The sequence below is a fragment of the Cynocephalus volans genome, chromosome 3, assembly GCF_027409185.1.
Source record: "Cynocephalus volans isolate mCynVol1 chromosome 3, mCynVol1.pri, whole genome shotgun sequence".
Classification (NCBI taxonomy): Eukaryota; Metazoa; Chordata; class Mammalia; order Dermoptera; family Cynocephalidae; genus Cynocephalus; species Cynocephalus volans.
The window spans coordinates 102631604-102656944 of NC_084462.1; the positions used below are offsets into that span (position 1 = coordinate 102631604).

Below are 25341 nucleotides of genomic sequence, written 5' to 3' on the forward strand. Positions count from 1 at the left end.
ATTACTTTTATTTTCTAATTCTCTAACTCTGCTATTAAATAATTAAGTCAAGGACAGGCCTTGAGAAATTGAAGACAAGGAGAAAAAAGGAAAAAAGTGAAAAGATTAAAAAAGGCCATTGTATGGCAAAAACTATCCAATCATCCAAATTCCTCTCCCCACTCTTAAGAAAGGTCAACTGATAGCCCTTGGCCTCTTACATGTAACTATATCCTATTCCTCTTTTGATGTTCTCACCAAGAGGGATTTAACTGCCTTTTCCTTGATTCATTAGATTATCACTTCAAAGAGACCCTTAGGAGGCAACATTTGCCCAAACAACTCCCCTGTCTTAGTAAATACAGACAAAACCCCAAAAGCAATTAATCCTAAATTTTACACATTATTGTTTTTGGCTCATGTCACTGACCTTAGTCTACAATATAGATTACTACTCTGCCTCCCAATATGAATCTTTCAGATGATCAATCATTTCCCAGAACAGGGAAAACGTTATTCAGTCTAATGCTGAAAATGGTCCTGATGCCCCCAAATAGCCCAAGAAAAAAACAAACCACCTAGCAAACTCATTATAACTTTACTATTTACAGCCCATTTCTTCCCTCAAAGGCAAAGAAGGAATGATCTGTACCTGGTCTGGAGCATGCTTCGAGACTATGCAAGATGAAAATGGGTACTTGGTTTAGTAACAAATAACCTAAAACATTTTATTAAATTAACAAGTATCTTTATTCTAACATGCAAATAAGATTTGTGAAGTTCCCGTGCAAGGACAAAATATAAATCAATGAGAGTTTCCACATTTTTGTTAAGACTTTTATAGATAAATGGGCAAAGAGCTAATAAGGAGAAACGACCAAGGAGTATGAGGAAATGTCCACATCACTAGTGATAACAGAAATGCAAGTTAAAAACCAATAAAACACAACATTCCCTCATCAAATCAGAAAGGCTAAAACCTAGAAAATATGCAGTGCTGGTAATACAGCACTAAAACAGCACTCTGCTCTGAGAAACAGGACAGTGCTCACACGTTTAAATTAGCCCCAGCATTTCACGCAGTGCCCACACACAGCAAGTTCTCACTAAGTATTTATTGAATTAAAAAAATGAAGAAGTGCATGAATACTCTTCAGGTGGGAGTACACTGAATAAAATTCAGAGGAACAATTGATAATAAATTTTAAAAGGCAGATAATCATCACACTTTTGACAATGTAGTCCTTCTCCTGGGAATCTAGCATAAAGAAATTTTCTAAAATGCAAATATACTATGTAAAAATGTCTGTCATATTATTAAAACACTGAAAAATTATAAACAAGCCAGCTGTTCAAAATTAGGTAAATGATAGTAAATGAATGGTCCATGCTCTGTACAGAATAGTTCATAATCATTAAAACAATATTCATGAAAGGTCTGAAAATATAGAAAAATGCTTATAACATGTTGAGCCAAAAAATTATGTACCAAGTATAGGGATTTTTCTAAGTATAGCAAAAAGATTGGACAGAAATGAAAAATTTTAACAGTAATTTAAAAGTTTTAATAGTAATTTACTATGGGAAGTGATGATGTAGGATTTCTTTTTTGTTTTTTGTTTGTTTTTCAGCTGGCTGGCACAGGGATCGAACCTCAGACCTTGGTGTCATCAGCACCACGCTATAATCAACTGAGCTAACTGGCCAGTCCTAGGTTTTCTTTTTTTTCTACCCTTATAAATCTTTCTATATTTTTCTATAATAGCCATATAATACTTTTTTAACAAAAAAGAGTAAAATTCTGTATTGGCAAAATAGAAAGACACTTTCTGAGGAGAACTATTCTGTCACACCCTTCAAATAACGTCAATGAAACATGTACCCACAGCTCCTCACATTAGAGCTTCTCTTCTCCCTTTCTTTTTAATGTTTGACTATATTCAGGATAGATTTCTATAAGTGCAAATCAATAAGGCATTTTGGTGACTAACAAGTTTTTTATTTTAAAATGTACTAAATCTCAATTAAAATCATTTTGCTATTCCTCTAGCTATTTTCTCTTTGCTATTAAAGTGAAGACATAGGCAACTTCTTGGTATTTTTAATCAATTAAAATTTTCCCACATTACAATAATTTTAATGCCTTGGCATGCAGTATATTTTTATTAACCTTCATGAAGGCCTGGAAATAAGTCCTTTACATTTTTCAAAGACATTATATAGCACCTAATATAATTATTATTCAGAGTAAATGAGTTAATGTGTGAATAAGTTCTATGTAATTATAAAGTGCTATTCAAATGTTAGATTTAAATGTTTTAAATTTGTTATAATATGCTGTTTCTGACCTTACAGTTATTCTGATAGCATATTTCCCTCACAACCTATGAAGGATTCATTTCTGTGTGATTTCCATGGTGCTTTGCATATGCTCACTATAAATTACAATGATTTTTTAAAATGTATGTTGTAAAATGCTTTTAACCCTACATAATAGGTAATTAAATATATGAAGTTTTAAAGGGTCCTGTGAAATGCAAATCAAAACCTCAATCTGGTATCACTTCCTACCCACTAGGATGGCTATAATCAAAAAGGCAGATAACAACAAACGCTGGCAAGGATGTGAAGAAATTGGAACCCTTATACTATCATTGGTGGGAATATAAAATGGTGCAGTGGCTCTAGAAAATAATCTGGCAGTTCCTCAAATGGTTAAACATGGAATGACAATATGATCCAGCAATTCTACTTTTAGGTATATATCCAAAAGAAATGAAAATGTATGTCCACACAAAAACTTATACATGAATGTTCATAGCAGCATTATTCATAATAGCCAAGAAGTGGAAACAATCCAAATGTCCCTCTACTTATGAATGGATAAAAATGTGATATATCCATACAGTTATATATTATTTATCAATAAAAAAACGAAATCCTGAAAACATTATGCTAAGTAAACAAGACCAGTTACAAGAGACCACATACTGAATGACTCCATTTATATGAAATGCCCAGGATAGGCAATTCTACAGAGACAGAATGTAGATTAGTGGTTACCTAGGGCTGTAGGGGATTGTGGGGAAATGGTGAGTTACTGCTAACGAATATGGGGTTTCAGGGGGTGATGAAAATGTTCTAAAATTGATTGTGATGATGTTTACACAATTATGTGAATATACTAGGAACCACTGAATTGTACATTTTAAATGGGTGAATTGTATGTCATGTGTGTTATATCTCAACAAAGCTGTTTAAAAAAATACTATGAGTCACCGTTTTATATGAATTGGTAGTATTACATATTAGCATAATTTTTTGGAAAGAACTGTAGCATTAACAAAATATTTATATCTTTACTACTTATATTTCTACAAGTTTACTTTATTTCATGTCTTCTACAAATTTACTTAAAAAATAATTTAATGGAAACAACAAAAGCTATGTGAATAAAGATGTTAACCACAATATTTTCTATTAGTTTCAACTTGGAAACAATTTAAATGTCTAATAATGGATTTAGTGCTATGGTTCATCTATGTGATAAAATAATATTATCTATTAACATTATAAATCTATAATTAAAAAGATGGTATAAAAACATTAAAAGTTTACATAATCTTAGGTGGCAGTATATAAAATATAATATAGACTGACCTTAGTGATTTAAAACACCTCTCTCTATAAAAAGAGTTGAAGCGGTTGGATTATGGGCGATTTCTATTATTGTCTTTTTGTTTTCTGTAGTTGTTTTCTTATATAATTCTTTAATTAAAAAAAATGGAACTGTTATTGCTCCATTAAACCAGTAGTAAGCACAGCAATCCAATAAAACTAAAAGGTTCCCTAGAGATGCCTAATGAAAGAACGCTGGATACACATAAGGAAGAATTTCAGGCACAAGTGTTTAATTTAAACTCTATCTCAAAAACACTCTGATGATATTAGAGGCAAGAAAGTGGTTCATTAAGTGACTGGCACTTATCTACTTGTACATCTAGAATATTTTTCACCAGTATTTATGAAGCACATCATAAGTCACTGCTGCTCCGCCAACAGAAGTGTAAGATACTGTCCCTGTTCTCCAAGATCTTACCCCTGCATGTTACATAATAGCATCAGGAGTGTGATACAGATACCAGGAATGAGGTTCACGAGGAAGTGATGTGTGGAGGTGGTGAGGAAAGAAGGGCATTCAGAGCAGAGTTGTACAAATCACAAGGCCTATAGCTACTGGGCTTATATCGTCAGAAAGGTTTAGCCACCAAGTCACAGCCAACCTCGGCAGTGCCAGTGCACAAGAAATGAGCTGAAGGCAGGGAGAGGCTAAGAGAACCTTTGCTGTTAGGCACATTGACAATAGAGTATGTTTTCTTTGTATTCTTCACAATACCTCAGAGTGGAGAAAACTAGGGAACAAAATATTTGTAGGAAAAGTACAATCAAAACATTTAACACTCCCAAGGCATATCTACCTCTAAATATGCTATGTTTCAAATGTCTGCTTTTATTGGTATAATGTAGATGCTGCACCCCAAAGCTTGACCTGTGTACTGTGTGATCATTTGTTAATTAGTTACTTACTTTCTGACATGTTCTTCCCCAAAGGTCAACTGACTCCTTGACATAAATTCAATCAACTTCAATGTAAGAATTTAACAAAATGAAAACAGTTGGCCCTGCTTAGCCATGGGTTCTGCATTTGTGGATTCAACCAACCATGGACAGAAAATATTTTTTAAAAAATTGCATCTGTACTGAACATAGACCAACTCTTTTTTCCTTGTCATTATTCCCTGAACAATACAGTATAACAACTATTTACATAGCATTTGCATTTTATGAAGGTACTTCAAAAGTCTGTGGAAAAATAGAACTAAAGGATAATATGAATCTTCTTCCTCGAACTTTTTGAAGTACTCTTGTATTAGATATTATAAGTAATCTAGAGGTGATTTAAAGTATACAAGAGGATGAGAATAGATTATATGCAAATATCATGCCATTTCATATATGGAACTTGTACATCCACAGATTTTGGTATCTGCAGGAGGTTCTGGAACTAATCCCCCATGAAGACAACTATATTCTCATGTATTTGTGACTTATGTCCACTACAAACTTTGAATTATCTATTGTTTTGAACTATCCAAGTCTGTTTATCCCTTCAATTACTATTTAATAAAAATGAAGCAAAACCGTGAAGCCAGGGAAATTTAAGAGCCCTCCTATCTACCTTTTTAAAAAGTTATTGTTTTAATCTTCATTATTAAGGTAGAATTTGCTTATATTGAAGATTTAGAAAATATACATGAATAGAAGGCAAAACAGTCAGTCATAGCTCCAATATTTAGGGATGACTATTACAATATTTCAGTGGATTTCATTCCAGTATTTCTTTCTATACACAATTTTTGTTGTTGTCCTATGTAATTTCCTTACGCAACATAGCTGTGCACATAGGATACGGTATACAAAGTTTCAAAGCCTCCTTTCTCCATTGACAGTTCACTCCTCTATGACGTATAACCCTGCTCCCCCCCACCTTCAGTCAATCCTTGGGCTCCTGCAGAAAATGCATTAATACATTGAAGCACCTTCCTACACAGCCCGCCTTCTATTGCTACTCTCCCCTTCCTAGACAGGAGCTCCTTGGATAATAATACCAGCCACAATCAAACACAGCTTTGCCGCATCACTTTGAACATTGTGTGTTGATTTTCAGTGTTCCTCCATCTCAGCCAGCTCCATGGCCAAGTCAGTTCCTCCAGCCCTGATTCCTTCCAGACCATCTCCTTAGAGTTTAGATCCCTGAGGTACCCCCATACTTCAAAGCAGAGTCTTCTTTAACAAAAAAAACCCTGACTGAAACTTGTTCCTACTGTCCCTTCGATTATTCTTATTATGTTTTTACTCACAAGTGTGGGAAACCATATAAATCGTCATCTCCCAGCTCCTTAGCTCAGGAATTGTTCCAAGCTCAGCTCCCTAAAATCCAAGTTAATCTCCCTCCCTTGGCAGCTCTCCACAGTCTCCTAAGTTGGTTTCCTACCTAATGTCTTTTCTTGGCATGGCTCTGTTTGGAATGTCAGCCTGGTCTCCCTCAGAACCTGCTCTGTCCTGGAAGTTCTCTAGGATACTACTGCTGGTGCCTGCTCTTCATCTCAGTGCTCTGCAAGAATGGACAGGAGGCAACCCCTGAATGTCCAATCCAGGCCCATGGGGTATTGCTCTGTGAGTCCCTGCTTGTACAAGGGGGAAGAGTCAAGCAGCCCAGGACTCTAAGCAAAGGACCCTAAGAGCCTAACTTCATGGCAATGGCATAAGAAGAAATAATTGATGTCTTTCTGAATATTCAGACCTAAACATAAATATAGGGAAATCATGAAAATCTAAATATCTTCCAGAGAAATTTTCAGAAAAAGATTGAACATGTAATGTGTGGTCACTGGATTCCCAGAGCCTGTCCCTGTCGCATCTGTTCCTTTCCAGAACAAGTCATTGTTGGTTTAATCACTTGACTCATCCAGCTGCTTGTGTGTTTACACCACAAGAGTGCCATGAAAATGCTAGTCTCTCCTTATCTCATGACAAAGGCACTTAGGATTTCCTTCCCCTGCCACATGACCACCAATGCACCTTTCTTGGAGACAGCCAGGAAGTAAATAAAGAGTAATGGCTGCTGCGATGTCTCACCTGAACTATAAAGTCTGTAGTTCTCATCACCTGACTGGAGCCATAAAGAACTATAATTAAAAGAATGAAAATCATCCTACTTTAGCTGACAAAAGTAAGATCTTTGACTTCTTTTGTCTTTTTTTCCCCTCTCTTATTTTGCCTATCCATGTTTGAAAAGATGCAAACATCTCTATAGTTATTATTCAACCAGCTGCTGAAAAGTTTAAGGGTCTATTTGCTGGACATACCTCAGAAGATAAACTGTGACCCATGCACACCTTTAGTTTAATATCTGATCAGTGTATACATTTTACAAGTAATATTTACATGATCATCCAGACTTCATTAATCCATTAGGTCAAAATACTGATTAAGCACCTACCATGCCAGGCATTGAATTATATAATACAAGGATAACTAAGACAAGTCCTAGCCTACAAGGATTCCAGCCTCCCATTGAGAACATGAAGAACTAAATAAATTCTTGGACTTTAAGTGTTAATTAATTAATTAATTTATTTATTTTTTAAAAGATGACCGGTAAGGGGATCTTAACCCTTGACTTGGTGTTGCGAGCACCGCGCTCTCTGAAGTGAACCAACCGGCCATCCCTATATAGGGATCTGAAGCCGTGGCCTTGGTGTTATCAGGACCACACTCTCCCAAGTGAGCCACGTGCTGGCCCAATTTTAAGTGTTTAAAGGGGAGTACTAAGAGAATAGAGAGCAGAACTACGTAAGGCAGTCCTAAGAGGAGTGGAGGGGGCCAGGGGTCAGGGATGGGATACTTGTCATAGAAAATGATACTTGATACTTGAAGAATGAATAAACCTTAACTGGGCAGATCAGAAGGAACACACACATATACAAAAATGTATGTATTCAGAAGATGGCATAGGTTTCAATAAACGGGAGTGTGGGCTGCTTACGGAAGAGGCAGACAAGACTCAGGTGATCAAGGCCCTGTGTACAGCCTTGCCAAGGAGATTGAATTTCATCCTCAAGTCATGAAAATATCCTGATCAGGGAGAGACTAGATGTCCCGCCAGCCTCCCTCACGTACACACACACACCCCCACTCACCTCTCTCATCTCCACCTTTTCAATGCAGATGGCTTTCCCACAGACACCACCACAATTCACTGAGCACCTGAAATCCAGCTGCGGACAGCACCTGCATCAGGAACTGACTACCTGTTTCCTCTAGACCTGTCATTCTTCCTCACCCTTCCTGACTCTCATATCCCTAAATCTATTCTCAGCTACCATATTGCTGCCTCTAGCCATGCTTCCACTTACCCTTAGGAGTTCCCTTTCTACATTATTGCTGGACTCTTAACTCTTTGTGGTCAGATGATTTTTATTGACCTTTATTAACTCCATTTGCATCATCATACATTTCAACTAGATTCTCTCACACGCTTGCTTGCAATAATAATGATGATAATAATAATAATAATAATAATAATAATAAAAGTTTCTGAGGTAGCCTTGAGCTGTGTTGAGAGTTAGCGTTTTCTTGGGGTGGATAGGGACTGTAGTCTCTCACCTTAAAGGTATATACAGGAAGACCAGAGACCTAACCATAAAAAGGAGGGACCCAAATTTTAGTTATATCCCTGGTGTTTGGTTAGCACTATGATTTTCCTTAGCTCTATTTGTAGTTACTTGAATCCCTGTTCTATAGAGGAAAAAAAATGTAAACCTAGATGAGTTTTTTTCCCCTGGAGTTGACCTATAGTCTAGGAAGCCTAATTTTCTACTTTCCTTTACATCTGGCTGGGAAAACCCTCCACAAAGTATCCTTTGTTCACATTAATTCATGCTTGACCCCAGGACAAAAAGTTGGAAAAATCTACACGTGCACTCAAACTACCAGGATTAAGTACTTTTGCTCACTCTGTGGCTCTCCACTCCAACCTCTCCCAGCAAAACTGCCTGTGATAAAGCAGTTGTGGGGGCAAATTCATATAGAAGCCCAAACATGAACATAAGCTGCAAAGATAAATAATATCAGATATGTTCTTTTTCTTTTCTCATGAAAAATATAAAATAGTGTAAAAAAGATAGCCCTCGGATTCAGAAACGTTGTTATCCATCTGACTTTGTGTAGGTTCTTCATCTATAAAATGGAGATAATAAAGATCCCTCATGAGTTTTGTGAGGATTAAACAAGATGAAATACTTAAAGCACTTTATATAGTGGTGAATAAATGGTTGTTTTACTATAATTACCACCAGTACTACTACTATTACCATTATTACCACAACCAATTAAGTATGGCACTGAAGTCAATGACACAAATTTAAGATGAGCTCTGGATGATCCCACAGAGACTGAGAAATATTTTGAAATTGAAGTTAGTCTCAGGTCCAGGTAATAATATATATTTCCTATATATCGAGAGCTTAGGAATAGTTGAGGAGCAAATAAAAGATCTAGTTTGGGGTCTATTCCAGTAGGAAAAGGGGACAGGCCTTTAATAGTAGTTTCTGGATGATTAATACAGGAAAAAAAATGTCTTAACTATTGGGTGTTGGCAAAGAAATTACTCCCCTCCGACAGCTCTCAGGAGTCCCCAACCCCCACTCCAAAAGAGACAAAAGAAAATAAACCCAGGTGCCACTGCTGGAAGCTATACGCCCTCAGATTCTGGCAATAACAACGAAAGTATTTGTAATTTCCTGCCATAAACAAGACAATGCAGAAATCCTGCATCTACTTGAGATTAATTTAAAATCTGGAGGGTATGGAAACCATAGCTGTATTTTGATTTCTGCCATTCAGAGAAATACACAGGGGCTGTGAGATTTACAAGGTACCATTTATTTCTTGGAGTATTCTTATTTAACTAGGATATGCTCTCGAATATCTTTTCCCCCAAAACAAGTAATTTAACATTAACAATTGCTACTGGAACACGTCAACTGTGGATTAAGCTGCATGTTTGCTCCCTGCACCTCAATAAATTTATTGAGTCCACTTCAGAGATCAAAATCAATAGATACATGGAACAAGAAATTAAAATAATCCTAATTAATTTCAAAATAAACAACATTAATTTCTGATATATGTGTTTTACCCACGTCTACTAGAGATAGCCATCATCCAGCAAATGGCATTTTTTGTACTATGTCAATGAGATGGAAAGGACAGAAAGATTATATCTCCTTAAAGGAAGAGCCACTAAAGTAAAAAATGGTTAGAAAACATAATTAGGACCACACAGCAAATTAGTTTGCACTAAAAATAAAATGTGGATTTCCCCTGCATTCACATGCCTATTCTTCATCTATTCTAGGTTATTGGTGATGGTGTGATAGTAGGGAAGGGAGAGAATACTTTTCTGTATGTTCCTAGAAACAAAATCTTTGTTTCACCAAATCAAAATAATGATACCACATGTTGTAAATTTGCGCAGACTTTTTCTGAAACTGATTCTGATTTTTCCATAAGATGAAGTCTTAAGAATTCTGAGCAAGTGTAAATACATGTGCATGTTATCTTTAAGAAATGCTAATAAATCACAGCATGTAGGATGCAAACTTAAAATTATTTGACTCCTTGCCTAATATCCTCCATGGAAAACTTTAGCTTTTTCTGTTTTGTTCCTCGTTCCCACTTACAATGTAATTACAATGTACTATAAGGAATATTTTCATTTGTTTTATTGATAACTTTCCTCATAGTTTAACATTCACTCTGTTTGCAACTCTTGGAACTGTCGATGATTCCTGTTTCCAGACACAGAGATTCTCAAGAGCATACTAACAAGTCCATTTAAAAGAGCAGAACAAACAAGAAAAACAGAGATACAGTTTCAAATAAGCACCAGCAAATAAAGAGAAATAGGAGAGTAAAAAAATGTCAATTTCTACCTAAGGCTGAAATTAATTTGTTTGTCCTAGATAATTTCTCTAACTTGAATATAAAGTTAAACTTGTTTGATAGGGATGAAGTAACAACTAGTTTGATAGAAATGAGGGACAGTTCTTGTAGGAAAGAAGAAAATCAGAAAATCCCTTCCTTTCACATCCTAATAATTTCCATATTAAATATTAACTACAAAGAATATTAAACCATGTCCATATTAAATATTAGACAAAAGTTTTCACATACTTTGGCTAAGTAATCTAGGTTAAGTTTTTCTTGATATTGATAGAGCATTTTATTACACCAATCTGTCTTTAAAGAATGTTATAAAATCTTCATATTTCAAAAACAAAAATAGTCACATTCATACTCCAAAGTCCTTATGATGAAAATAATCTCTATAGTGAAAGATTATTATTAAACCTTCCTTTATATAAAAAATTAGAAACACTAACTTTAGTTTTGTTCAGCAGAATCAAATGAAAATATTAATATTCAGATGGTATGATTTTCAAAATTTGAGATCAACAGCCCTGCAGGTTACAAGTAGAGGACATCTGAATCAACTTATGTGCCAAACAGTGACCTTTCACCAAGGATTCTTCTTCCGTAGAATTAACTCATAGCTCAGCCCATAACAATTTGCAGATTAAAAGCACGTAGTAAGTAAAGAGGAATTTTTGTTCTGATCATCTAAATAGATTTATCTCTATTTTTTTTCAAAAATCCTTCTTTCCCCACCTGCAACCAAGAGCATGGGCTTCTGCTTTCAAGCTTACCTTCCTCTGTGGTCACTGACCTCCTGTGTCGGCACTTCCAAACCTTGGGAACTGAAATTGACTGTCCATATCTCGGGCTATAGTGGTAGCAGGCACCCATGGTGCCAAAGGGTGGGGAGCCAGCGGTAAACATGATGGATTCTCAGGAGAGCCTGAGAAGGAGGAACTTGTAGAGGATGTGCCTTCCCTGCTCCATCACGGCAGCAGCTGGTACAGTGCCACCCAGGAGAAGACTCTGCCAAGAATTAATGAGTCAATCTTCCCTACGCACAGGGGGTCAGACAGGTTTCACCACTTTGCAGTCATATTCGTGACAAAACTTTTTGTAAAAACCAACAATATTCTCGAAGAGCTTCCTTTTATTTTTTTCCTCTTTCAAGGGATAGAAGTGATCACTTTGCTTTACAAAATATGTTTTCAGTTAAACACAGAACTTAAAAAACTTTTTTTTTTTTACTTTCCATTTTTTAATCACCTTTCAAAACTAAGTTCTCCTATTCTAAACACTGTTTCTACCGCTCATATATCCATCTTCAAAATGTCTTCAGGATTTTATTTTTAAATGTTGAAAGCCACTCTCCTTCCTTGCTCCCATAAAATGAACTCCACCATTACATTTAGCCTTGGATGTAAACATGAACTATGAAAAATCATTGTATAATTATCTTAATGAGACACTGTGTTTATATTGCATCTTTTATCTAAAGAGACCAAAGCATTTTGCAAACATGATCTTATTAAGTTGCACAACACCCCACTCAAGAAAGCAATGGTAAGGATTATTATTACAATTTTAACAGGTGGGGAAACTGAGAGATTGACAATTAAATGACTCAACTTGAAGTTACAATGCTATTTGAAGGTACAGTTTGATTCTGGACTCTGACTTCTATTTCCAAGGACATACCCAAATGATCAGTGGTGAGCTTCATATTAAAATGAGAATTGTTTTTCACTTCTCAGAAAAAAATCTGTTCTTTTGCTCCAAGGCTATGAAGAACATAAAAATAAGGCAAATAAAGAATATCTTATGTTTGCAAATTATGGCATACCTGCTAAAGATAGGAGATGTACTAACTCCAGTCTCTTTATTCTCTTCCTTACCCTCTCTAAGGGCCACTACCATCTTCCCTGTCAATGGGTCAGGTCACAGACTGTGCTCACACTGTCTATACAGAGTGGTTAGCTAGTGCACTTTTTTCCACGCACCAGGAGGAAAGAAGTTTTCAGTGTTGGCCATCTTGTGCATGTTCCTTGGGGGACATTCATAAAATACAGAATTATACAATGCAAAAATGAAAACAATCTCACGTTTCCACCCCTAGCGGCTACCATTTTTATGTGTGGGGATATATGAATACACACATGTAGTGATAGCAAACATACTGTCTGTAGCTTGTTTTGGTTGTCTTTTCATTTTCTAATATTCCCTGGTCATTGCCCTTTGTCAGTTCATATATATGAGGGGTCTTCAAAAAGTTAATGGAAAGATTCATATTATCTTTTAATTCTATTTTTTCCAAGAACTTCTTAAAATACTCTCATATCTACACCTTTCTTTTTAAAAAATTTTATATATACTTTTTCTTTATGTTTAACCCAGAGAATGATAGGTGCTCATTTATTAGCTGCAATTGTGTCAGGCCCCATTTTTTTTTTTTTTTTTTTAAATTTTATTTTGTCGATATACATTGTAGCTGATTAATGCTCCCCATCACCAAAACCTCCCTCCCTCCTCCCTCCCCCCTCCCCCCAACAATGTCCTTTCTGTTTGCTTGTTGTATCAACTTCAAATAATTGTGGTTGTTATATCTTCTTCCCCCCCCCCCCCCCCGGTTTGTGTGTGTGTGTGTGTGTATGTGTGTGTGTGAATTTATATATTAATTTTTAGCTCCCTCCAATAAGTGAGAACATGTGGTATTTCTCTTTCTGTGCCTGACTTGTTTCACTTAATATGATTCTCTCAAGGTCCATCCATGTTGTTGCAAATGGCAGTATTTCATTCGTTTTTATAGCTGAGTAGTATTCCATTGTGTAGATGTACCACATTTTCCGTATCCACTCATCTGATGATGGGCATTTGGGCTGGTTCCAACTCTTGGCTATTGTAAAGAGTGCTGCGATGAACATTGGGGAACAGGTATACCTTTGACTTGATGATTTCCATTCCTCTGGGTATATTCCCAACAGTGGGATGGCTGGGTCGTATGGTAGATCTATTTGCAATTGTTTAAGGAACCTCCATACCATTTTCCATAGAGGCTGCACCATTTTGCAGTCCCACCAACAATGTATGAGAGTTCCTTTTTCTACGCAGCCTCGCCAGCATTTATCGTTCATAGTCTTTTGGATTTTAGCCATCCTGACTGGGGTTAGATGGTATCTCAATGTGGTTTTGATTTGCATTTCCCGGATGCTGAGTGATGTTGAGCATTTTTTCATATGTCTGTTGGCCATTTGGATATCTTCCTTAGAGAAATGCCTACTTAGCTCTTTTGCCCATGTTTTAATTGGGTTGCTTGTTTTCTTCTTGTAAAGTTGTTTGAGTTCCTTATATATTCTGGATATTAATCCTTTGTCAGATGTATATTTTGCAAATATTTTCTCCCACTCTGTTGGTTGTCTTTTAACTCTGTTAATTGTTTCTTTTGCTGTGCAGAAGCTTTTTAGTTTGATATAATCCCATTTGTTTATTTTTCCTTTGGTTGCCCGTGCTTTTGGGGTCGTATTCATGAAGTCTGTGCCCAGTCCTATTTCCTGAAGTGTTTCTCCTATGTTTTCTTTAAGAAGTTTTATTGTCTCAGGGTGTATATTTAAATCCTTAATCCATTTTGAGTTGATTTTAGTATACGGTGAGAGGTATGGATCTAGTTTCATTCTCCTGCATATCGATATCCAGTTATCCCAGCACCACTTGCTGAAGAGGCAGTCCCTTCCCCAGTGAATAGGCTTGGTGTCAGGCCCCATTTTTAATGCTTCTCATAAATTTATTCTTTCCAACCACCTTGAGATATGCTCTATTATTAAACTCACTTTTCAGGTGAGAAACAGAAGCAGCGGTTTAACCCACTCAAGATCACACTGCCAAGGACTGGCAGAGACAGAATTTGAACTCATCCCGGTTCCTAAGTACACAGTGATTCACAAATAATTTTAAAATAGTTTCTCACTCTACATAGTGAAAACCCTTAACTTTCTGAAAGCCAACTGTGACCCATTTATTTCATCTCACAGCAACCAGTTTTGTGAACCAACTATCCATGTCCTACTGTACCCCTGCCATGAACCCAAGCTAGGTGGCATGTTCACTCTTAAAAAGGAAACACTGGACATAAGGGTCTTAGAATGGAGTTCTACTGTAACTCCTTGCTTACATTATCAGTGCGCAGAAGTTTGCAGCAGAAAAACCACTACATCTGTCACCAAAGATTTTAAAACATATCCCCTGAGCCTCAATAGTAATCTATTTATGAGAATCTGATTCTTTCCTCTCCCAAGATCCAAGAAGAAAGTAAGTCCAGCTTTAGGATTTTATATGCCCCAGGCAGGAAACAGCTCTGGCCACCAACCCAGAAATCAATTTAGGAAGAACAAAGGACTGCCCCTCTGCTCTACCCCTGATTGATATAAGAACAACACCACCAATGAGGTGTCTCTTTGCCCATTGCCAGGGGATTACAGCTTTCTTTTACGTGACTATATATACATTTCATGGATAATGTACAAGAAACATGAAAAAGTATTTTACCCATTCCCCTTTTACTGAATATTTGGGTATTTACTTTCCTTTTCTGTTTTGTGAACTGCAATGAACATCCTTATATGTTAAACTACAGATTTTTAAAAGTATTTCTTTTGGATCTATTCTCCATTTTTTTACATGATCTTCAGGACTGTTGCATTTGAAAATATACCTGTTCCTTTCAATTGCTCTACACACTGAGCTGATTACAGTATTGCAGGCCTATAGCCTTGGATGGAAAATGAGCTCACCTCTTTCTTCCCATCACATCTTGGTAGAGGTTTTGACTTTATCTGCAGTATAATACCCTGCCTTCACCTATATGACCCAAACTTGTGAACTGGAGAACATTCCGCAGGAGACAGATGGAAAGATGGCTAGATGACACTGTAAGAAGAACAAAACCTACAATCAGCCATCTGTGATTTATAGTCTGCTTTCTCCAAGGGCTTAGATCAACCACAACAAAAAATTAAATCCTTGCCTTTTACCAATAGACAGAGTGGAGGGTCCTGTGCTTGGAACAAAAAGTATCTTGCAAATAAGACTTAGATCACATGCCTAGTTCTGAGTTTGAGTATCATAATGACTGATTTTTTTGTGTCTTTACTCCCTGAGACCACATGGGAGATCCAGTGTCATATTCAATTCAATGCCAATATTGTTCACAATGTCTTGACTGTCTATAAACTGAGAGCCCAAAGGGAATACCTTATTCCCTCATTTCCAGTGGGATTTTCCCCAGCATAACATGTATTTCTACATACATGCTAATCCTTTGTCTAATATCTCACTTCTCCATAAAGTACATAGACGAGTGTGACTTTTCTGTTTTAAGAACTAAAGAAGGAAAAAAAAAAAAAAAACCTTAGAGCCACATCAAGAAACATCTTAAACTTAACTAAGTCTCCATCATTGTTTTTCCTATTAATTAATTCCTTTATTCACTTACTAAATGTGTACTGCAAGCAAACAATGTGAATAAGACACAGTCCCTGCTTTCAAGAAGCTGACAATATAGTCAGGGCAATAGACAAAATAGACAAAGGATACCCCTCTGTAAGCACAAAAAGGGTTCCTGGGAATTTTTATTCAGTGAAACAAATTCTTTCTTGCCAACAGAATGAAGTGAAATGTTCTAAGTCAAAGCCTAAAAGACTCTGAAAATCCTGACCTACACTCACAAAAAGTAAAATAAAATAAACTAAGAAGCTTTATTTATTCTTCTCATATTCCAATTCTATTCGTTTTTGTCCCTTCTGAAAATATTTTCATGTTCTCTAAGCTCAATAACCATGTAATTCTACTTTTCAAGAAGAAAGACTTTTTTAAAAAAATCCAGTCATTTAACAACTTTCGAAAATTACACGTCATAATGGAAAGGGAAGGTAGTTAGACTAGGTTTTATAAAATTAATATTGTGTTTAGGCTGTGCACATTAGGCTCACCTTTTAAATGCTTAGCCAACAGTAAATTTCATGCATGCCTTCTAGATGTCTTGAGTATATAAAACACAACAAGATAAACAACCAGGTCAATATTCTGACATCACTTTCTAAACAGTCCCGTTGCATAATGCAGCACAGTATCAAATCAATATCAGATGAGATAAAAAGGGCTTGATTTTTATTCTTCTAATTTTTTTTTTTTAATTTGGGCGAGGAAACAAATCATGGAGCTTGTTGCCACAAGGGCAAATGTTAAAGATACTATGTGCCACTCTCCTCTACTGAGGCTCTGACTTCTTTGAAATCAGAGGCAATTCAATGAGGTTATTATCCCTGGAATACACCAAACCTCTTCTCAACCCCAATACTACTCTATCATGGAAATTCAAGATAATTAGTGACTAAGTTTCTCTATATCACCCCTCTCTCTAAAGTAGCATAATACCTTAAACTAAAATCTTGTCCAGTGAAACACCATGGTACAGTGGAATGCAGAGCTTGACCCCCTGACCCAACACTTATTAGCTGTGGGCCCTCAGCTTGAGAAGGTAACCTCTATAGACTCTGGTAAGGATTAGAGATAATACATGAAAGCTTCTGACACATAGTAAGCTGTCAATAAAAGTTAGCTATTGTCATTTTGGAAAATAATTTAGTTTTAAAATCTATTCCTGCAGATTAGTTCCAATTGAAGAAAGTTAGACATTTCCTAGATCATAAGCACCAAAACACTGGGACAATACTTGTGAACAACTATTTAAAAGAAATATCTAATGAGGTTTACAAATTAGTAATACTTGGTGTTGAAACACACACTTCTCAAATTCAAATTTGGATATCTAAATTACAGCTAAAAAAAATTTTAAGAATAAGGTCCATTAAATGGCCAACTTTGGTGAAATTTTCATAAAAACTCCCACAGTTATAGTGACTGAGGTCTTCTTATTGTCATGTGAGTTTATCAAGGAAGTGTTTCATTAATATTAAATGCCTAAATGCTTAACTTCCTAAGCATGACTGATTGGCTATTATAGTCCATTGAAAAACACCAAATTTCCTTCTAAAAATAATCTCCTTTTAATAATTCGTGGTTAAAGTCTCTTCTGTACAATAAGTCACTAAGTTGGGACCGTGGCTTCTAAATCCATGTACAAGATGATAATGATAGTAATAATAATAATAATAATACTGACTTCAGAGTGCAGTTGTGAAAACCAGACGAGATAGCAATGTAGATGAAAGGGCTTTGCAAATGATGAAGCACTGTGTAAATGTTATGCTGTTGCTGCTGTGGCTGCCACTCAGCTGCCACAGCTGCTGACTGAAAGGAGCTTATCCCTGGTCACGTGGAGTGCATGTCCTCATTAGAGGCATGGTGTGTTATTAAGCACCATGTGGAGAGATACAGAGAGTTTTCCTAGACTTCAGAGGAGGAAGAGACGGGCGGAGTGACCAAGGAAGCACCATGGTAAGGGAGGCAGACGCCAGCCCTCACGGATGGGCAAGAGTTGACTGGAGAAGCAGCATAAGGACACCTGGGCAGGAGTCCCGCAGGGCTGCTTGGGTGTCAGGAAAAAGAGGAGCCCTGAGACACAGCGTCTGCACAGGGAGGGAGTGTGTGAGACAGAGCTAGAAAGCAAGGTGGGTACACATGGTGGAGAGTTCATGCCTGTGATGTCCAAAATGTTTTCGAGACCGACCAATGCTACATTTGCTCTTACTATTTGCCGAGTACCTCCAAAACACATTGAGAAAGTTCCACGTATTTAGCTGAGGGTTCTTAATACTTCTCTTCATTCTGCAGTAGAACAGAGAGAGAAAAGGAAGAAGCAGGAAATGGGCTGAAAAGAGAGTTGCACATCCTGGCAGCATGCCCAGAATGAAACCAACTCAGCAGACAGGAAGAGAAGGCAATAAATGAGCAACGTAGGCTGCAGGCAGGCTGGAGCAGAAACTAGGGAGAGGGGGTAAGACAAGTTACTGTAACAGCCAATTTGCAGGGCCATGAAACCTGAGCTGTTCTGGATTCACCTTCCTGGTGAGTCCTCTGGCTCTGAAACTTTGGGAAAGAAAACTGATACCCATAAATAACTGTGGCTGTGTAATTGCAAAGTGGGATAAATGTTTCATCTTGATTACATGCAAGGTGGCTCCTGACAAAGAAAGAACTGTGGCTAGTTGACTGAAGAGAGGTTTGCAAGATGCCGTCATGGTTACATGTGGGAGTCTGAGAAAACTGCAAGATGCGTGTTGCAAAAAGACATGTTGAGCATCTACTGTTTTCCAGGCACTGGACTAACAGCTGAGTGGGGTGTGACATACGAGACAGGGTTCTGTTGACAAGGAGCAAAGGAGAAGATTGCACAGCTTACATTTCCACAGAGAAAGGATCTGTTTCCTTTCAAGAAAATGGTCTCGAAAAGAAATTAATGGTTGGCTAGATTAAGATATCCCTCCCCATTAATTTTTAGAACAAGAATTACTCAAGTCAGTGATGCCATGGTTAATACTCCTCCAGGTTCAACCTGGACCTTAAAACCCTCTAATCAACTTGATTCTGTCCACACACAGACCCACTTAACCACAGTCTCAAGAGATGAACCAGAACAATTAATAAGTTGAGTTAATGAGTGAACCCAGATCTAACTGTAAACAAAATAATAAAAATAAATCACTATTGCATACTAAATGAATTTCAAGCATAACTGTATTTACTAAACTGAAAATTAAATAAAGGTGTTTTAAACACTGGTGAACCTTTTAAAACAGAAACCAAATCTGCAAGTGTCCTAAAGCTAATCAACTAGGATAAAAGTTAAAATACAAATATTTTCCAATCGCACCCAGTTCCATGCCAACTGAAGCTCCCACTTGGGGCCACAAAACTCCCTCTTCAGTATAGGCTGTGCTGAACCTGGGAGATGATTTCAGATAGGTTTTATTGGAACGATTGTCATGAGGACACCAATGCCACACTCACTTGTGGTGTCTGTGGGGAATTAGATGCAACATATCCCAGATCCTATTCCTAGGTCTCCCTGAAGAACTTCATCAGTAGAAGAGAGGATAATAAGGATGAGATGGTTGCTGTGCTTCTGAGGGATCTCATGCCTCTGCTCATTCTACAGGAGAATATGGAAAATATGAAGAGAGAATACAGAGAAGAGGAAGAGGCAGCAAAAGGACAGGAGAGAGAAAAGAGAAGGGAAGAGAGACAGAAAGAGAGTGAGTGAGAGAGAGAAGCAGATCCCAGCAGAATGCCCAGACATGCAGGCAGTTCAGGAGACAGGAAGAAAGGGCGATAAGGGTTGGAGGAGAAACCAGGAACAGGCAGGGGGAGGAGAGAGCATGGTGACAGGACCAGAAGACAGCAAAACAGATGCAGGATGGGGAAGCAGAGGAAGTGAACAACTTGCTCGGGGGGAAAAACCAAAGAGCAGAAAGCAGATTTGTGAACAACTAAAGTCCATAATTTCCAGCATCCTCAGAGAAAGGTGACAAGAAGGTGATCAGTTGAACATTTGGTCACGGTTGTTGTTTAGACAAGACTGACAAAAGGGACTCTGATTCTGGGCCACTGATTCTTGAAGGATCCCAAAGATTCACCAGCTTCTTTCTAGGCTCCAATTTCCTACCATTTGTTCATCAACAAAAACATCCTTTCTACCTCCTAAAAGGAGAATTTGTATTCCTGTGACATTTCAAGGTCCATTTATGAAGAGCCTCATGGAAGTTATTATAGTCATTATACTGAGGATGAAACGTCATGATATTTTATGTAAAGACGTATTTTAAAGGTCAATTAACATAACTCTCAGTGAAAACAGCAATTAGGCAACACCACAATGCAATTAGCTACCAGAATTTGGGGGCAAGAATTAAAATCACTCAGTGAAATCTGTAGGTTATAAATAAGTGCTTTAAACAGAAATAACTTAGTATGCCTTTTTTTCCCCCAAATGAGGTAAATCATGAAACTTAACTGAGCTGAAAAAAAATCTGAGGGTGGAATGGCAGTGTATATAAATAACCGTGGTGAGATTACTGAAACACTGTCGAAATGTGGGTATCTTGGAGAGCTTTGTCAGTACCTGAACTCTCCCTCATTGCTAAACTAAAATAATTCTTATTTCTAACATACCTTTCAACTGCCGCGTTCGACGGGTGTTTTCTGAAGTCTGCTTCACGGCATGCACTATGCCAGACACCCCCACATGCGTGACCTCATTGAGACTCACTGCCTTGCTGCAGTAGGTGTCATTATCCCGATTCTACAGATGAGGAGACTGAAGCGGGGGTGGCTCAGGTCACACAGCCGGTGACTGGCAGAGCCAGGATAAGGACCCTGGGCTCTGACTCCAACTCTGACCCATTTTGTGAGAAACCCAACACCTCCATTGCTCATAATTCTGACCAGAAAGGAGCTGACTAGAATCTAGAAGCTAGGATGCTGAAATGGAAATATTATCTTCTTACTCATCTATGAGTGTGTCTGACATTTCACACAAAAAAATGCACAGAGTACTGTTATGGGCTGAGTTGTGTTCCACCGTCCCCCGCTGACAAATTCGTATGTTGAAGCCCTAACCCTAGTAGCACAGAATATGACTGTAATTGGAGATAAGGTGATAAAGAGGTTATAAAGTTATAATGAGGTTGTTAGGGTGGGCCCAAATCCAATCTGAGTGGTGTCCTTATAAGAAGAGGAGAATAGGACACAGTGGGAGATACCAGGGGTGCATGTGCACAGAGGGACAACCCATGAAGAGGAGCAGGAGGACAGCTGTCTACAAAGCAAGGAGAGAGGCCTCAGAAGAAACCAAACCTGCCAGCACCTCGATCTTGGACTTCTAGCCTCCAGAACCATGAGAAAATACATTTCTGTTGTTTAAGCCACCCAGTCGGTGGTATTTTGTTACGGCAGCCTGAGCAGACTAACACAAGTACCAACGATGCGCCATGCACTATACCGAGTGCTATGGACATTATAGTAAATAAGACAGGTTCACAGTCCTGTAGGAGCCACTAGAGAGCCAACAGACAACTAAATATGGCATGTTAAGTGCTAGAAAAGGGCAAGTGCAGAGTATTAGGGGGCACATGAGAAGACCAGGTAATCTGATATCTGTTATGTATATGACAGAAGGTGTCTGAGAAAACATTAAAAGAAGTTATGCCTAAGCTAAGATCTAAAAGGATTTGTCCTATACACCTGGAAGAGCCTCCAATTTCCACTGACCAGATATCTTTCAACTCTTGATTCAAGTACCTCCAAATTCAGAAAATCTTCCTGTGCCAGTCAGCTAAGACTACTCTGCTAGGATTTTGTTTCTACTTCCATTATTTACTATAACTATTTATGTCATTAAGGAAAAACTTACTGTGTTCAGGAGACTGTACAGAACCCAAAATATCATCCTACATGTGTATACATAAATACACACACTTCAAAAACTAAACATACAAACCCTTTTTCAAAAGCTTAAGTCTAGAATCAGTTTTATGAAACTATTTAGAAGTGTCAACAAAGATTTAGGAGAAAAGTTGTGGGCTGTACTGTTGTTTATGATAACAAAGATCAACACAATCTAAGAACGCAACAAGAAGGCTTAAAACTCTATGGTGAATTCAGACACTGGAATATGTGCAAACATTAGAATTGATTTTAAGCAACTATGGTAAGAAAATGCTTTGATACAATATAAAGCAATTTTGTTAATACAGATATGAGGGGTCTTCAAAAAGTTCATGGAAAGATTCATATCATCTTTTAATTCCATTTTTCCACAAACTTTTTGAAGTATCCTCATATGTATTTTTATCTTTTTAAAAAAAATTTTTTTTTCATTGTACATGTTTATGGGGTATGGTTTGTTGTTTCTGTTGTTGCAGTACATGCATATATTGTACAATGATCTAACCAGAATAGTTAGCATATCTATCACCTAAACATTTCTTATTTCTTTATAGTTATAACATTCAGGATCCTCTTTTCTGGCTATCTTGAGATATACAATACCATATCGTAGCTAATACGTATTTTTAAAAGCACAAATTATCAAGTGGTGATTTCATATTTGTAGGATTTTAAGCAGTTTTTATTTATTAGTTTTTAAAATAATTTCTGAGTCTCCAATAATACCACCCTGTAGTTCTTCCAGTTTTAGAGTCAAAATACCTACCCACGTTTGCTCTATCATATATTAAGAATTTATAATTTTAACAACTCATACTGAGAAACGTTAGATCTGAGTTTTGGTTCTATCTCTTACTAGCTGTGTTACTTCAATTCTGGGCTTCAATGTCTTCATCTACAAAGTAAACAGTAATGCTTGGGATGGCTGTCATAGGGCTGGTGGGAGGATCAAATAAGACAGTGTCTGCGGAAGTGTACACCAGCCATAAAGACCTATATTAAAATGAAGAGGAGCATGGTTATTGTTTTTATTGACTTTTACAGCGCTCTTTCAGAACAAGCCTATGTCAGTTGAAGAGGGAAACAAGTTTTGAAAAAAATCTCTAACTGTGTGTCAGTGTGGCCCAGACTACTTCTGGGTAGGCTCTTAGGGGCAGGGATCACATCACTGTATATTCGACATGATTTCTCATAAACCTTGAACGTAATAGGCAATGCCAAGTGCTTACCTCACAGCCTTCACAGACACAACTACCCCACTATGGGCTTCATACGGACAAATGGTAACATTACTGCGGGCCACCTCCTCAAAGCAACCAGCCTGGGCAGCCATGAGGACAAGCCATCCGGAAATGCAGAGGATGGCAGGTCAGAGTGCTGGAAAGGTGCAAATGTGAAAAACACAGTCAGCGTTTACCAGGTAAATGCCCTCTGGGGGTGATCCAGCCCCAAGTGACATAAACACCTCTACCATGCCATTAGATGTCTTTTTAATAGATGTGAGAAAAACACTTTAAGATCCCCAGAGAAAGATACTGATCAGACATCGCATGGGTCATTGTTTTCCCACGCCTGCCTCGACCTTCTCTACAAGAAGAGAAGAACAGAGATAAAGACACCCAGGTCCTTGGAAGGGCCCTGAAATGACCTATGCCTCCCTCCCCACCCAGGGCAATATTTCACACCAGTTAGGCAAAGGACCTGAAATAATATTTTTCCACAGCTAGGTCAGAAGGAAGTCAAGAATTTTCTTTTCCTTCCTTTTGTTATCTCCACCACCAACTCTCCAACTCCTGAACCTGTCCCTTCTTCCCCCTCTTCCTCTCCTTCTTCCCAGGCTGTCAATGCTTGTCTTGATTCTGATAGCACAAAATAGGAGCCGTGGAATATTTTCAATAAAACAGCACTTCTCCAAAACTACTGTACAGCTTCGGCTGCTCTGTAACAGTACTTTTCCCTCCTGCTCTCTTCAACACTCTGTACAGGAAAACTGGTATTTCATTTTCTCCTTGGGACTCTACCTTGATCCACTGTGGTCTGTCACCTTAACTGAAGATGAAAGAATCAGCTGGTCTTTCCCAGACTTCAGCACATTGGCTTCAGGTGGGTGCCAAAAGGAGATTTCTTCCTATGCAGCCCACGTTACGTCATTTGGAAAAGGCGCCTCCGACTGGTACTAGCATGATATTACGAAGCAGAGCTCTGTAAGCCATAGATAAATTCCAGGCCACTTGCCATATTAATATTATATGTGTATATTACACCCAGGATGCTCACCACACCTAAAAGCAGAAGGAAAATTTGAAACAGAAACATCTAAACCTGCAGCTTCCCAGCCTGTCATTCTTCTTGGTTTGGCACTAACCTAAAAAGGACGTCGGGGTCCTGGTGATTTGTTTCCTAGGACAACATTTAATTTCCCAACTCTTCCACCACTGTCTCCAGCTCCTCCCACGTGGTGTGTCCTTCTGGACTGGCATCTCTTTATCCACACCCTCAAGGTGTCCCCACAATAATTCCACCTGGAGAAGGAGCCCAGAGGGGCTGTTAGTCTGTGAGCACACACCCCCCTCTACTGGACAAAACATAAAGAAACATACACATCTGGGAAAGGACCACAGAATTCTTGAACAGAGAGGAACATCTAATTCTCTGCCCTCACTTTGTACTCGAGAACACTGAGGTCTACAGAAGTGCCAGGAACCACAGAATCACAAAGGGAACCAGCACTGCATCAGTCTGCCTCCAATATCAAGTGCCATTATCACATGGAAGTATGTGTCTTTCAACAGTTCAATTCACAAGGAACAGAGGACTATGTGACTGAGTTTATGGGAGTCTTCAGGTTATGAGTTAAAACCCTCTGCAAGGTGCAGCCATCAACAAGAAGCAGAGTGTGGTGGCTGGAGGAAGAGTGAACTGGGAATCAGGGGACCTGGTCTCTAGTTGCAGTTCCAGCACCTCCAGCCCCTGTGAGCCTGGCAAGACTTAGTCCCTGGGCTTCCATTTCCTCTTCTGTGAAGTGAAGGAGTTAGAACAGATGGCCTCTAAGGGGACCTCCCACAATAGGAACCCAAGAGGGCTAAGATTCTCTGTAAATGACTGGGCCAAAGAGTGCAAACAGGGTCGCAGCACTGTAGAGGAAAGAGCATTAACGACACACGTGTCCTAATATTGGCTCTGGTACTTACTAGCTACTTGACCTTAGGGAAGTCACTTCATCTCTCTGGAATCCTGGCTCGGGAATAGAAAGAAGACTAGATGATCTTCTCATCCCCTAAGTTTCTATACTTATGACAAATGATAACTTTGAGAATTGATGCTGTCTTCAAAGGATCCAAAGAGCCACAGGGACATGTGGATACATCTTTGGAACAAAGGGGAGCATTAATCTTTCTACTCGTTATATGATAAATGTAATCA

The 25341-nt window shown here is 38.1% G+C and overlaps 1 protein-coding gene and 1 pseudogene across 1 annotated transcript in view; both read right to left on the bottom strand.

Annotated features, from left to right (window-relative positions):
- Nucleotides 1–25341, bottom strand: part of FMN1 (formin 1) — a 352992-nt gene that overhangs the window by 301108 nt on the left and 26543 nt on the right. The gene's annotated exons all lie outside the window — the stretch shown is intronic.
- On the bottom strand, nt 14844–14988 carry LOC134374432 (small nucleolar RNA SNORA48; annotated as a pseudogene).